This window comes from Myotis nattereri (genome assembly GCF_964212035.1).
Source record: "Myotis nattereri genome assembly, chromosome: 13".
Lineage (NCBI taxonomy): Eukaryota > Metazoa > Chordata > Mammalia > Chiroptera > Vespertilionidae > Myotis > Myotis nattereri.
In genome coordinates, this window is record NC_138088.1 from 6835986 (window position 1) to 6851734 (window position 15749).

Sequence of the window (15749 nt, forward strand, 5' to 3'; positions counted from 1 at the left end):
GTGTTTCCAGTTTGCAAACTCCAAGACCCTGGAATGAATCTATCCTTTTGTCTAGCACAGCCTCCAGACTCTGGGAGTGTGTCTGGCACCTCTGACCATCCTTTCTCGTCTATACAGTGGGGTAACCCGCCCTCCAGGGGATAGTGGGTTCACACAGGAAACTACCTATCTCTCTCCCTACTCAGCCCGGAGGGGTCTGTGGAGCTTCTCGCAGTCCTGGCCTCTGTGGGAGGGTCACTCCACTGGGGCGTTCTCTGTTGAACTGGCATCTCCCACATGGTTCCTACTTCAACCCTCTCCACGCCACCCTGGGGCAGACTCTCCTATCAAGGGCCTCTGTGTGTTAAGCGGTGAGCCACACCTCAAAACACACTCCCACCCTTGACCCTGCCTCCTCCTCCCTTTTCTCACGTTGCAGCCAGGAGTCCAAGGGGTTAAGTTATCCTGGGAGGTGGCACAGACACCTCTGCTGTTCAGTTAATCCTGGGAGGGGAGTGCTCTGTCCGTTGGGCAGGACTGACCTTTCGCGCACTCCCTCCCTGCTCGCCGGACACCATCACAGCTGGCGGGACCTCTGTGTTGGCAGGAGCGCTTGATTTGGGGGGCAGGGAGACATGGTAGGTATGGAGAAAGGAAATATTTGAAGGAGGGAGGTGGGCCTCCCAGCGACCCCAGAATCGTCCTATAAATACCTCCTCTGCCTGTGCAGGGAGGCAAGTCTCCGCTGGGAGAGGTCGGGCTCCCGAGGGCAGCCCCCGCTGTAACCAGCACAGGCCCTACCCCTGGGCACCGGGTGAGGGACCTCCTGCTGCACTCTAGGCCCATTTCCAAAGAGGGTTTCAGTTCCTCAGCCCCTCAGCTCTCCCGCGGAAAAAGTGACCGCCAGGCTCCGCCTCAGGGTCCTTCCTCAAATCCTGCCCACACAGAAGCTGGCGCAGCTGAGCGGGCCAGGCTGGTGGCTGGCTCTCCCTCACACTGTCCTGTGGCTCCCGGCACAGGGATGCCTTGCAGCCACATGACCGGAAGGGCGGTGTTCACCCAGAGCTAACAGGGCGGCTCTTCTCCCGCCTTCCTCTTCGCAACCCCCTGTCCCCCCCGCCCCCGCCCCCCGCCCTTCTCTCCCACTCTCCCGCTCCCTGCTGAGCTCCAGCCTCCGGAGCTGCCCACAGCCCCCTGAAGGGCTCTGTGCCCTTCCTCCATTTGGGCTTTTGCGGTGCTGTCCTCTGCTCAGAGCATGGCCTTCTCCCTGTTCTGTACCCCGATGTTAGCTCCCCTGGGCCTGGGCCTGCTCCTACTCCAGGCTCCCGCTCTGCTCCCCTGCAGGAGCCCCCCTGCACACCTCCCCTTGCAAGAGGAGGAGTGCACTGTCTCAGGGACTCTGTGGTGCTGCCTCACCACCACTTTCCCCGCAGGGAACACAAGCCTGGCGCATTGCAGGAGGTTCCAGAGATGGTAAATGACCACAAGAAGCCACACGGGGACCCAAAGCCAACTGTCCCAGAGCCATGCATATGCAGCTGGAATGAAACCCATGGAAGTCCGAGTCAGGGAGGGGACTCAGCAGACACTGGTCCCTGGGCCCACAGGGAGCTGGGATGCTTTCCTTCTCTAGAGGGGTAGCTCTTCTGGTGTTTCATGGGACGCCAGAAAGCTGGATTTTTAAAAAAATCCTCACCCGGGTATCTATTTATTGATTTTGGAGAGAGAGAAAGGGATGGAAGGAGGGAGAGAAGGGGGGAGGGAGGGAGAGAGAGAGAGAGACTGATATGAGAGAAACATCAATCGCTTGCCTCCTGTACATGCCCTGAGCAGGGATGGAACCCACAACCTAGGTATGTGCCCTGACTGGGACTTAACGGCCACCTTTTGGTGTACGGGACAATGCTCCAGCCAACGGAGCCACCAGCCAGGGCAGAGATCCGGACTTTTATTGGCTGCATCTCCCTGTTTAACCACGGCGGCTGGGAAGACAGTGCCTGCCCTGCGGCCATGTGACGGCTCCTATTCTCAGCTGTGGGCCCAGGCGACTAACTCTGCAGACAGAAGTGTGTGTGTCCCTCCCAGGCCAGCTCATGTGACCACTGCAGCCTTGCAGCTCTCCTGTCCCAACTGGTGCATCTCCCTGAAGGGCAGCCTGGCTCCGTGAGTGCCTCTGTGGACCAGAGTCCTCTGCAGCCCACAGTGGACACGGGCTGGCAAAGAGAACCCACCTCTGCTGTGAGAGCCCTGGAATGCCAAGGATCTGTGGGTGCCGTGTGACGCGGACCAGCCTGACTGGACCAGCCTGTGCAGTACCTATTCCCACGGGCGAGTGCACACCAAGGCAACAATAAAACAGCCAACAAAACACGCTGCCAGACAGGCCCTCGGTGGGGCCCCAGCCTGTGACTTCTGATTCAGGGTACAATGCTTTCCTTCTCCCACAGCATGTGGGGAATACGCCCATTTTATGGGAACACTCTATGCAGTGGGTTTCTCTGTAAGGCAAGCAGCGACCAGCTATTAGCAGGTGTTTTCTGCTGAGCGCCGGGCTGGGAGCTGGGAGGTGCCTGCAGCTGCATGTCCTTTCCTCTGAGCCTTCATTTTCCCATCTGTACAATGGAAACACTGACCTTTGATGGGTAGAGATGATCTCAATGAAGAACTCTGTCTAAATGGAACATATAGACCAAATCAGGTGAAGGGGCTGCTGTTACTGACAGCGAGGTGGGTGGCGGGGAGCCCCGTCCAGGGGCATGCCCTGTGCAGGACTGCGGCTGGCCTGTCACTCGGGCACAGCCTAGAAACCACAGAGCGACAGTTGCAGCTGGGAAGGCCACCCCAGCTCTGGAGTCTAGTCTTCTTTGTCAGGTCTTCCCACACTGGCCTTCAGGGGTGTTTCGCCCCCGAGAGCCTAATTCAAAGGATGTGACTAAGGTGCTGAGGGTCTCTGGGTGGAGGCGGGAGCATCAGCGGGGGAGCTGCGAGGGGAGGGAGTCCGAGGGAGGGAGAAGGAGGGCTCTGGATTGCAGTGGAGAAGTGAAGGGGAAAGGGGGCTGAGCTTGGCGGGACAGGATGCGGTGCCATCTCAGGTGAGGGCGGGAGGCGAGCGAGGCTGGGGAGGCAATGAAGGGCCAACATCAGCAAAGGGGGCTCTTCCAACGTGCCCGGCTGGGCCTCCAGGCCTCGGGGCGGGCACCGTGCCCCACGGAGAAGCGGCCTCTCCTCTGAGAGAGCACCCATTTCTGTGTCCCCTGGCGCTCGCCCGCTGTGTGGCCCCAAGCAAATCACATGGTCTCTCTGGTTCCACCTGTCCAAACCCTCCACCCCCAGCAGGCTGCATCCCTGCTCCAAGTTCCAGCCCTGAGCTCTGGGGCCACTCCCAAGTTCCACTTGGAATCTGCGCACTGTGCATTTGCGTCGCTCACCAGGCTGAAGGGTGGGAGCTTTTCATTCACTGTAATGATCCCAGTGGCTGAGTGGTACGTAGACCTCAGGGTGTCCCAGAGATCCCTGAATGCGAGCTTCTGGGAGAGAGAGCGAACACGCACCCCAGCAAGAAAGCGAATGGGATTTTCCTCCCTCTGGACATGTTCCAGAAACTGCCCCTTGAACTCTCCCTCTACTGGCGCATTTGGCTGGCCCTAGAGCAGTGACTGCGAACCTTTTGAGCTCGGCGTGTCAGCATTTTGAAAAACCCTAACTTAACTCTGGCGCCGTGTCACATGTAGAAATTTTTTGATATTTGCAACCATAGTAAAACAAATATTTATCTTTTTGATATTTTTGATATATTTATTTTATATATTTAAATGCCATTTAACAAAGAAAAATCAAACAAAAAAATGAGTTCACGTGTCACCTCTGACACACGAGTCATAGGTTCGTCATCACTGCCCTAGAGAGTCTCTACAGAGTGTCTTTCAATCTTTTATTAAAAAAAAAAAAGCACAATTGTATCTTTAAATAAAACCAAGGCAGAAGCCCAGTATACAGATGGATCAAGCATGTCAAACTCGCAGATGGCGGGCCACATGCTTCCTCCGCCGGCCACCAGTTTGACATGCTTGAATGATTAAAGTGCCTTGGTTGAAGCAGGACTGGGGCAGTGCGCTGGGGCTGGCCTGCCTCTCCCTCTGGCACAGCCTGGAAGCTGCAGAGTGACAGATGCAGCTGGGAAGGCCAACCCCAGCTCTGGAGCCCAGCCTCCTTTGTCCCTGTCTGCTCCCCTCCCCCAGCCCCAGGGCATGGAGGCCTCTGGGCTGGCTTCCCGGTTAGAGGCTCCCATCCTCAACCAAAGGCCCAGCTTCAGCCAGGGTTCCCTGCGCCCAGGAGGGGCGGGAGTGTGCCACTCGGTCACCTGCCCTGGGCACAGGCAGGGAATTGTTTCAGCTTTCCACTTCAGGGGCTGCTGGGCCCTGAGCAGGGGCTGCTGGCGGCAGTGGCACCACAGCCCGCCCTGCTATTGTCCCGGGCCTCTGGTTTGGGACAAAGGGCACTGAAGCCTTTCCAACTGCTAGGCTTGGCCCATCTTTCCTCTTTGGGGGCCGTGAGCTCTGTGGCTCTTCAGGTCCCACTACAGCCCAGTGGCAGAGGAGCAAAAGAAGGCTAATGCAGGGGCAATATCATAAAGCCAAACGAATGCACTTGGAGGCCTTTTCCTCCAGGCTGCGAGCTGCCTGCTCCTCGGTCTGACAATGCCCCCTCTCGTAAAATAACGGCACAAAAGCTGGTCACTGCGGTCCTTACCTGGCAAAACGGAAAATGTGTCAGTATCCACATTAAACTGTGTCGAGGACGTCTGGGCAGTCTGAAAGCTTGGTAGCCTCTGTTCTAACATTTAAAACATTACGATTCTTATCTTCTTATTGAGGCCCGATTAACATCAAATGCGCAACAGAAGTGACGGGGAACGGGAAGGACAGAGGGCGTGGGGCCCGGGCTGCTCTCACGAGGAGGGAAGGGGGCCCCGAGGAGGGCAGGTGCGGGGACACTGCTGGGCATTCCCAGGAGCCGCGTCGGGGCCACAGCTTCCAGCTGCCAGGCAGGGCCAGCGGGAAGGCATGGAAAACAATGCCCTGGAAACAGGCCTCCCTGGCACCTGCTGGCCGGCAAGAGGCAGGAGCTAGGCCAGGAAGGTGCTGGCACCAGCTGCCTACAGAGGGCCTGGCTGGACGGAGGCTGCTCCTCAGCGACACACTTTGGCCGAGAAAGCCAGCTGTGGGGATGAAGACGGCAGGCAACAGCTCAGCAGCTGCAGATCCCACCTGCTTCCAAGCTGCTCTTCTCCCCCCCCCCCCCGTGCTACCCCTCCCCCTCCCTGTGGCTCAGCCACAGACCTCCCTGCCCCAGTGCTGAGGGCTAGGAAGGCCTGGGAGGACACTGCCCAGCAGGAGAGGTGGCCGCAGAGCCACCAGCACCTCCATCCCCACCTCCCCCGGGCTGACCTTTACTATGCACCCTCCCCACTGTGCGGTTCGGGGTCCCACTGACAGGTCTCCCTGAGCCCATTCTGGCCTGGCTTCCGAGGCACGGCAGGCTGGGCCACACAGCTGCCTACAGTCCTGCTCTCCCTCCCGTCTGCACCCCCCACCCCCCGGCCCCCGGGACCCTCCCCCAACCTGGGCTCTCCTCTCCTATGAAGGGGGACAGGGGAACAGGAATCCTCTCAGCTGTGCTTTTTGGGCCAAAGAGATGCTCAGAAGGACCACTGAGGCCTGGAGCAGGAGTGCGGCCTCTTTGCAGGCTCAGTGCCCCCTGTGCCAGGCTGTACTGGGTGCTCTCCACAGCTGCCTCCGCCCGTGCCACCCACTGTGCCAGGCCTGAGGGCCATTGCAGCTCCGGGCTGGCTCCCTGTGAGGCATGTTGTGCTTTAAAACTTCTGGGTCACGGAACCCTTTGGAGTCTGGAGAGTTTAACACGCGATCCCCAGGAAGATGTGTGTGTGCGCATGGGAGTGTGCGCACGCGCCTGTGCACACACTGAATTTGCACACCACTGCAGGGGGTCAAGGAGCTCCTCAGATCCCGGTTAAGAACTTCTGCTGAAAGGTGTCGCAGCAAAAGACAGGAAGCAGGGGTGTCATGGAGAGGAGTCTGGGTGGGAGTTTTGCTGGAGAATCAGCTAGTGGGTGACTTCAGCGTGTTGTGCCATCTCTTGGGCCTGGGGTTAGCTGGGACTGTCCTGGCAGCTGGTCTAGAGTGTCCTCAGGGCTCTTTCCACTTCGGGGGCCACAGGCCTCATGACACTCCACCCACCCGCAAGGTCAGGCAGGACAAAGAGAGGGGGCTGTCCACCTCCCCCTCAGCAGTACATCCCGGGAAGGAGGTCAGACGGTTAGGAGACTGAGCAATCTGCAAGTTCCCCTTCAACAAGAGTGAGAACAGTGCAGAGGCTTTGGGAAGTGCAGCCACTTCCTATTTGACTTTATTTTACTTTAAAGCAATTTCAAAGTCTTTTCTTCAGAGCACCGTGCGCCGGGATAACACCCACCCTTCCCAAGGATCTGGGTTTCAAGCTCTGCTCCATGACTGGAGCTGTGTGACCTTAGGCGAGTCCCTCCCCTCCTCAGCCTTAGGTTCCTCATTAGCTGAATCACTGGCTGTGAAGGTGAGTGAGGAGCCATGTGAGCTGCGCCTCATACGAGCTCACATGTGATCAGCAGAAGCTCCCGTTATAGGTCGTAAGGGCCAGGGTCTCTGGAGAGATCGCGAGGCTCTGGAGATGGGAATGTGGGACCGAGAGAGGATGGCAGTCCTCCCGGGAGGAGCGGCTGGGAGTGAGGACACATGGCTAAGTTTACTCTCAAAACCTGGCCCGGCCCCCAGAGGTACACTCAGAGGGCTTTCTGGTCGACCCCATAGCCAGGGTCTCCCCTGTGAGGCTTTGCCTGTACAGCATCTGAACTTCGATGGTGCTGCTCCTTTCATGTTCTTTGTTATGAGTCGTTGTCTAGCTGCCCTGACCCAGGAGGACCCTGGCCCTTCACGATTCTTGACCTCTAGGCTACCAGCTGGGTCTCAGGGTAGAACTGCAACCCCACCTCCCACCTTTCACACTGACACTGTAATCTGTGGCCTCCCCCTCATTTTCATTGTCAAGTCAAACCACCAGCACTACACACGGAGAGAACCACAACGAGAACGAATGAAAACAGACGTAAACACTGACAAAGTGCTGAAACACACCCATTACTACTCCCAGCAGGCAGTATTTTGACCTCAGTTTAACATGTTCCCTTTTCTCTTCTCTCCCTTTCCCTTCTTTCCTTTCCCTTCCTCTTCCCTCTAGCCCCCTCCGTCCTCCCTCCTTCTCCCTAGTATCTGCCGTCCTGGTGCCAGCAGCGGCTCAGGAATGACACAGGGGAGTAGGAGGCAGGCAGACCTGCATGTACCTGTTAGTTCTACCAATTCATTTACCTTTCTTTCTTTTTCTTTTTTCTTTTCTTTTTTTTTTTTTTAAACCAGGGCTCTGGCAGCACATCTTGATTGTGCTGTGCACAGTGGAACTATAAAGTAGTCAATGAGGGTCTCTTCTGCAAGCACAAGTGCCTGGCTGTGTAGTCTAACCTGCTTGGATCCAAGGAGAGAACTGCAGCTTTGTTTGCTGTGACCTGATTTAACTCTTTTGTGAAGCTCTCCTTACAGTGTTTTCAGGTCGCACTGGCCCTGTCTGGTATTCATGCCCAGCGGGACAGGTAAACTGGGCTGTGCAGAGTGAAAACACGGAGGCATCTCACAGGCGGAAGCACAGGAATGAGAGTCGGGAGCAGGGGGAGAGCAGAGTGAGCTCTGACATTAGTGGTCGAAACGAATGGGACCCAGCACAATAAAGCCTGGGTTCGAATCCTGACTCCACTACCGACTCATCTGGGTAAAACTGGATAATTCCACAAGTTTTGAACATCAGTTTTCTCATCTGGAAATGGGTTTAATGAAAGTACTGGGGCTGTAAGACGTAGAGGGCATACTATGCTAAACCCCTTACTGAGCACAGGCCAGGGAACAAGGCAAATCCTCTATGAATAGCGATTGTGGGACAAGCCCCTCCTTCTGCTATTTCCATGTGTGAAACCAGAGGCTTGTGCCAGAGGCGCCTGGAGCCTCTCCCCCAACTCTAAGACCAATGCGTCTAGGAAACTGGCTAAGGAGAGCGCCAGCGCGGCAGGTGTAGCTGCGGTTGCGTCACCTGTCGCGCTCAGACTTTAGCCCCTACAGTGCCCTCCCCGTGGAGGATGCGCCTGGCGCAATGCCCACTCCCAACTCCGCTCTGGGCCACGGGCTCTGGAGGAGCCAGGCTGGCGGAGGGAGGGGACCCTGCTTGCGGCAGCCGCGGGCATCAGTGCCCAGGCGCCGGCGCTCACGGCTGGGGGCAGCCTCGGGGGCGGGGGTGTCAGTGCGAGCCGGACGCCCCGAACTCTCTTGCCCACGTGTCACTCACCGTCCTCCCGCGGCGCAGACCGGAGATCGCTGGCAGAGCTGTGCCCTCGCCGGCCCCGCGCCGCGTCCTGGGCGCCACTGCCCCGGGCCTCCCGGGCTCGGTGCGTCGGGCCGCCTCTCCCCGCCCCTCGCCGCTCTGGCCAATGGTGAGGCCCGTCCGCCCCGCCCGCCCCGCCCCGCCCTGCGCGGGCCAATGGCACCAGCTCGTCCCGCCCGCCGCTCCCGGGCGCCCTGGGAAGGGTCGGCTTTAGGCGGCACCGTAGGTGCAGCCGAGCAGGTTGGGGCGTCGGGCTGCGGGGAGTCCTCGGGCCACCACCAGGGAGCCCGGAGGCTCACGGAGGAAGCAGCCTGCGAGTTATTGGCTGGGAGGGTCCAAATTCCTTGGGTTTCCAACCGAGGCCGCTGCGTGGGCGCCGCGGTCACTAGTGCGCTCCCGGGGGGCGGGGTGGGGGGAGGGGAATGTAAGGCCCGAGCAGTTAATTTTTGCTCCAGGAGCCGCTGGGTGCTTGAGGTGGCCTCTCAGGGCTCCACTGGGTTTAAGAAATCGGATCCGATGATAAAGAGGAAAAGATAAACTTCTCTCCTCCCCACCGCCTGCTTCAGTATTAGTTGCCTGCGCGGAGGCAGAGGGGACAGAGACCACAGGCCTATTGGGGAACTCAGGCCGGGCAGGGGAGGGGTTAATGGAAACATTTGCGATTTCTGTGTTACCTCCCGATTCCCAATCCTGACTTAGGATGGACCTCCTCTTTCCTATCCCCAGCATAAATCCCTTTAGCTTCATTCTGGCTGTGGCTCAATCTACAAAGATTAAGACTCACATGGCCATTTTAGAATTTGGACCTTCTGGAAAATTTAGGCACCCACGTGGGCAAAAATCAGGTCAGTGAAGTCTCCGGGCCTGCACCCCACTTTAGAGGGGCTGCGCTAGTCATTGCTAGGACAGCTGGGTTTGGGGTACAGAGACTGGGCTCTGCCGTCTACTTCCTGCACGCCCTTGCCGTGATGCCACGCCTCGGGGCCTCAGTTTCGCCACCTGCGAAGATGAGGGGGAAGGATGACCAGCCCGGGGGTCCTTCAGCTCTACCTTTGTGTGAATTCATGGAGAACGGCCCAGCTCAGGGCGTCCCTGTGGTTTGGGACCTCCTCTTGCATAGTCCAAAGATGTGGTCACCAAGGCTGAGGCCAACCATTGGGTGCTTCTAAAGGGCTTTTAAAACAGTGGGTAAATGCAACTCAGCTCCCCACCTGCGAGCATTTACCCCCACCCAGAGGGTAATTAAACAGCACCAGCTGACACACAATTCCCTGGGGCTTTCCAGCTCTTGAAAGTGAATCAGTCTTTCGTCTAGTTGGTGCTGCCCCATGGCCAAGCCTAGCCTGGAGTGAGGAATGGATTTGAGGAAGCCACCCAATATGTCCTGCAAGCCCGGGGTGTCTGCACTGTGCCTTCCATCAGGGACACCAAGCAGTCTCCTCCACAGTCCTGGGGAGGGGGTGTATCTACCTGAGTTTTACATGGAACACAGTGCCCATCACCAGGGTCCTCATTCCTTCAGAAAGAGGATCACCTTTTCCTTCAATTTTCATGGAACTCCAGCTCATTTATGGTGCATGTTGTGGATACTGTTAGTTGCAAACCCAATATCTCTTTCCTTCTTTGGGAAAAGGAAGAGAGGGAGGAAAGAAGAAAGGGAAAGGAAAGGAAAAGAAGAGATAAGAAAGGAGGGAGGGAGGGAGGGAGAGAGAGAGAGAGAGAGAGAGAGAGAGAGAGAGAGAGAGAGAAGAGAAGAGAGGAGAGAAGAGGGGAGAAAGAGAGGAGAGAGAGAAGCTTGTTGGAGCAGCAACGTGTCGGCCCCTCCTGACAGATGATCACTTGTATTTTTCATGCTGTGCTCACAACTCAATAGTGAGTCATGAAACTAAGTTAGTATTAGGCTGTGATAGAAAATGTGTTTCTCACTGTGCACCACAGTCAGAAACATTTGAAGGCCGTTCTCTGTCGATCTTGACAGTTACTGTTTTCAGGGCTTTCCCAGCTTCCTTTGAAACTAGAGGTGGCCATCTGACCCACTTCTGGGCAAAGAAATAGGGAAGAATGTGGGGGCTGAGGGGAGACTCGAGGGAGAGAATACAACTTCTGCTTTCCTGGGAGGAGGAACAGATGCTCCCTTCTCTTGCCTTCTGTCTCAGAGGTGGATACAGCGTGTAATGTCTGGTGCACTGGCTGTCATTTGAGAGCACAGGCTGAAAGCACACAGATTTTAACACCATGGGCTGCTGCGCCACGGCTGTGTACCCTAGACGTTTTGCCACAGAGAAAAGCCCCTATTGTTTAAGCCAGAGGTTGATAAGTCTTTTCTACTTAGCTTGTTGCTGTGATTTGAAAGCTTCCGTAGACAACGTGTAAACCAAAGTCATGGCTGTGGTGCCACATGTAACCCATGGACTCTTTGCTGGCTCTTCCCTTGGTTGATCTTGCTGCCTTTATTGCTCTCTCCCATCGTCTCCTCTTACCTCCTCTCCTCTGCTCTGGCCACACTCTTCCTTCCACACATCAGGCCCTCTCCCTCGGAGGGCCTTTGCACTTGCTGTTCCCTCAGCCTGAAGGCTCTTCCCCCAAATGTCCACAGGACTTGCTTCTTCACCTCCTTCTGATCTTGACTCACAAATCACCTCTCTTCAAGGCCTTCCCTGGCCCCCTAACTAAAGTGCCCCCTGCTGGCCCACAGGCACTATTCCGTGGTGTGCTGTATATTTCACTTCTTTACTCTGAGCTTCTTGAGGGAGGAAACTGTGTCTGTTTCTTGGATTTGGGATATAGATTCTGCCTGCAATGTCATAGTGTTTAATCAATATTTGGTATATAATTGACTTTTTCCCTTTCTGCCAGATTCAGGTAAGAAAACAGACTCAGGGAGGCTCATTACCCCATCCAAGGGGACACAGTAGGTAACGGGGTGGAATCTGGGTTTGCACCCTAGGGGCCCTGTGCGGTTGTGTTTGTGGCACCAGGGAGAGAGGGAGAACAGCCACCCTCATTGGAGGAGCAGGCGTTAGGGGCCTGAAGCCACATAGATTTCTGCATGACTCCTTGCCCTGCGGCATCGCCCAGTAAAGGAGGCCCCGGGGAGTCCATTAAGGGAACCAGGCGCTATCCAGTTCATCTAGGGCAGGCTCACTCTTACATCCCACATCAGAGAGTCTTTAGAAAAGTCATTATTTGGTGAACAGTCCAGACTGACTTGCAAGATCATAAAAAGCCAAATGGAAACACTTACGATTCAACATTTTTAGTCAAGAAAACCCACAAAGAGTGAATTTATATTTGATTTACACGTGGGGGAACCTAAAGGAGCCTAATAGGCATAAAACACACTGACATCTTGTGTCAGGAAACAGGACGAGGTGTCCTGATGGCTTTCGCTCGAGGCTTGTCGGCACCAGGCGCTGCTCCAGTGAGCCTGAGAAATTACCTTCTTCCGCTGCGGCTTTGAGAGGCGAGCCCTGAAAATGCCGGGTATAATCATTTGGTGAGGTGCAATTTGGATCTCACTGCGCCTTCAAAAATTATGTATTTTAACATAAATAATATTATTTATGAGGGTCGTTTCCAAGGCCATTTCTTTACACAGCAAAGGGGAGTTGGAGTTAAAATTACTGGTTACTTGCCTAAGGCCTTTAATGGGTAACTTTGTATGATTTTTTCCCTTCATCGTCTGACATCAGATTTAGAACAAATGACTTTTTAAAGCAATTTTTTTTCAAAAAAAGTATGCATGATTCTAAATGAAATTCTTTAGAAAACAATGGGATGATTGAATTTGATTGCGATCTGTAAGGTCCAGTTTAAACCAAACAGCGTTTCTTTGCTTTTAATGGGCTCTGTTGTAGGAAACTGACCCACAGGAAGAGGCCGCTTACAGAAGCTTCTTTGGTGGAATCCTTGAGTAGTGAGGTCACCCCATTGCGTGATCTTAGCATGTAGACATATTTGCCATCGGTTTTCAGATGCTTTCTCAAATAATCTGCATACCATCAATTCTTCTTTCCTATGTGAAATGGTTTGCATGAACTCCATTTGTTAGCATTGTTAACGTAAAAAAACCATTGAAACCTGTAAAGAATTTTTGTGAGTTTATTTGAGCCAAACTGTCCACATATGCCGGGAAGCAGAACCTCAATGAATTGAGATAGTGCTCCGGAGAATGGCAGGGTTACATTCGTATTTATACATGAAATTCATTGGTGACAGATTTAAGGAGGTGGGATTAAGCGAAGCGGGGAAACCTCTGTGATAGGACAAAAAGTAAAATGATGGACACATACTTAGGTGGGTGCAGGATCAATCAACATGATAATGAAGGAATTTGTAGTATCTGCCCTGGCGCCCAGAACATTTGGTTATGCCCCAGGGGCTCCAGAAAAAGGGAAGTTACAAGTTACCCAGACACTTCAAGGGAATGTTATCTTAGAGGCAAAAAGGCAAATGGGCTCAGTAAGGATCAAAGTTGATCTTGTCAGTGAAGATACTGGCTTAGGACATAACTGCCCACCATAACTGCTTTTAGTCAAAGTTTAATTTCAGACCATCCTTTGTGGTTATTTTAGGTCTCTGAGTCTGCTAGGCTGCCACGCAGGCCTTCCCTGAGCTTGTCAGGTCAGCGTGTGGCCCCTTTTGTCCACAGCATATAAATAACTTGTTAATATATGGAACTCTTTAACCCACACCAGAGGAGAATCTATCTCCAAATGGACATAAATTCCAATGATGTGTGCCACAGAGCTGCTTTTTTATTACACACACACACACACACACACACACACTCACACACGCACACGCGCACACACGCACACACACACACCTGCTGTATGTATTATTTGTCCTTTATGGTTGTGCTTTGGGAAAGCTTTTGTATCCTACCTGGTAGAACGAATACGCGCTTAGGCGCAGCGTTTCCTAGAGGGGAGAGAGCTTGCTTTAAAAGGTGACGTGGTGCCTGGTCAGTGTGGCTCAGTGGTTGAGCATCGACCCAGGAACCAGGAGGTCACCGTTTGATTCCTGGTTGGAGCTCATGCCCAGACCTGTTTGGCTCATCCCCAGCAGGGGCCATGCAGAAGGCAGCTGGTTAATAGTTCGCTCTCTCTTTCTCCTTCCTCCTTCTGAAATCAATAAATACATTTTTTAAAAAAGTGATATTGCTAAAAATTGCTGCTGAAATTTCCTTTGGGGGAAAAATAACTGTTTAGCTCAAGGGCTACCCCCCCTTGTCATTGAGAAAGGGTGTGGCTGTCCCCGAGGTCTGCTCCGAAAGCCTGAGTGAGCATGCGGACGGCAATGACATCTACGGGCAGAAAGCAGAAACAGGCCTGGTTGGCTGATGAGTCCCAGGCCTTTCTCTTCACCCTCCCCTCTTATCTTCCTGGTGCTGGACATAGGTAATGTTTTGGGAAGGTTTTATTCCAACAGTACAAATCAAAACGCCAGGGGAAAGACATCTGCCACTTCCGCGGGCGTTCCTGCCTTCTCCAGCCTCCCCCAGACCTGACCCCCACCCAGCCACGCTTCATGCATCCTTCCACCTTCTACTTGGTCGTGCTCCCAGAGGATGCGGACAACGGGGGCTGCTAGAAAGTTCATTATTAAAAATAATATGAAAATAGTTATGGCGAGAAAAGATTCCTGAACAAACTGCGTTTTCAATGTAACTATAATTTTAATAATAGAAAATGATGTTGTTTGTTATTTTGATTAATTTAACAAATAGCAGGACTGTTTACTGGGTACAGGGAGCTAAGCATGGAACAGTACAAGGGCAGGAGAATTTATAAGATGATGCTTCCCAAAGGAGAATGTAAGGATTTATCTGCACAAAGAGTCTGGTCTGGCCTGGGAGCCAGAATTTCTATGAATAGCAAGATACGAAGATTCAAGGCTGAGAACTCATAAGCCATTAGGACCTTCCCTCAAGCCAGATGTTAAGTGGAAACCTTCCAGATGGAAAATAGAGGAACTCTGAGAATGCAGAGCATTTGCAAGACAAGGGCCATTTGTCCAGCTTCTGGGCTGTGTATTTCAGAGCCTCAGAGAATGTGGCTGCGGCTGTGTCCTGGAGGGAAGAGCAGTCCCTCCACCTCTTCTTCCACCGGCAGCTTCCGGAGGAAAGCAAGGCATGCCCAGCGGGAAAGGGCAAGCCGCCCAGACTTGACCTCCTAACCCTGTGACCTGTTGACCCTGTGTTTGAAACGATGTTTCAGCTGAGCCGACCTCACCTCTGAACCTGACATCAAAGCTGCCTCTATTCAGCCCCTGGTGCGACAGGGGCTGCCACCCCCAAGTTGCCTTCCAACCTTTGTAACTAAGGGCCTGTGTGTTTAAGGAAGGACAGTCTCATATAATTGCTAAACTTAAATTTTGTGTCCATTTAGGAAACAGTTTTCAAAGTGAAGCTGGGACAGAATTAGAATAACCAGTGTATTAGGGTTCTCCAGCTAAACAGAATCAATAGGCTATGAGAGAGAGAGAGAGAGAGAGAGAGAGAGAGAGAGAGAGAGAGAGAGAACTTTTAAGAAACTGGCTCATGTGACTGTGGGTGCTGACAGGGCCAGATTTGTTTGGAAGACGCAGCAGTCTGAAGATTCAGGTAGCAGTGGATGTTGCAATCGTGTCTGGGACCTGCAAGCCAGTTTAGCTGGAAACAGGCAGGGTTCTCTGTAGAATATTGGGGCAGAATTGCTTCTTCTTTGGGAAATCTCAGTCTACTCTTTTAAGGCCTCCCGCTGATTGGAGGAGGCCCACCCACCACATTATGGAGGGAAAATTGCTTTGCTCAAAGGCTACTGAACGTGGGGATCTGGGTACAGACTTCTCATGGGTTCTTGTCTGACAAAGATGAAGAATAAATTCAGGGACTAACAAATTTATTTAATAAAAATGTAGAAATTTATTGGAAGCAGATACAAACTTCATCTGGGCAGGGGTGTCCCCAAAGGGGACCCACTGGGGAGAGGTCCCCAAATGGGAAAAGCCTGCTTTCTCTCTCTCTCTCTCTCTCTCTCTCTCTCTCTCTCTCTCTCTCAAAATCCTCCTCATGTCCCCTTGTCTCCAGGTTATATACGCTGCAGTTCTTTGTTTGAACCTGACCCTTTCATTAATTTAGGGCCCCCATCCTCTCCTCATTGGTTATTTGTTACATAGTATCAGTTTCAAAGGCCAGTGCCCTCTTCTTTCTCTCCCCTTATCTTGAAACATTCCTCTATTTTCTGTAAAAATGTCTCCGTTTCCCATCATTCTGTGACTTTTCTTTATCCTCTGTGAATGTGTGTCTTCCT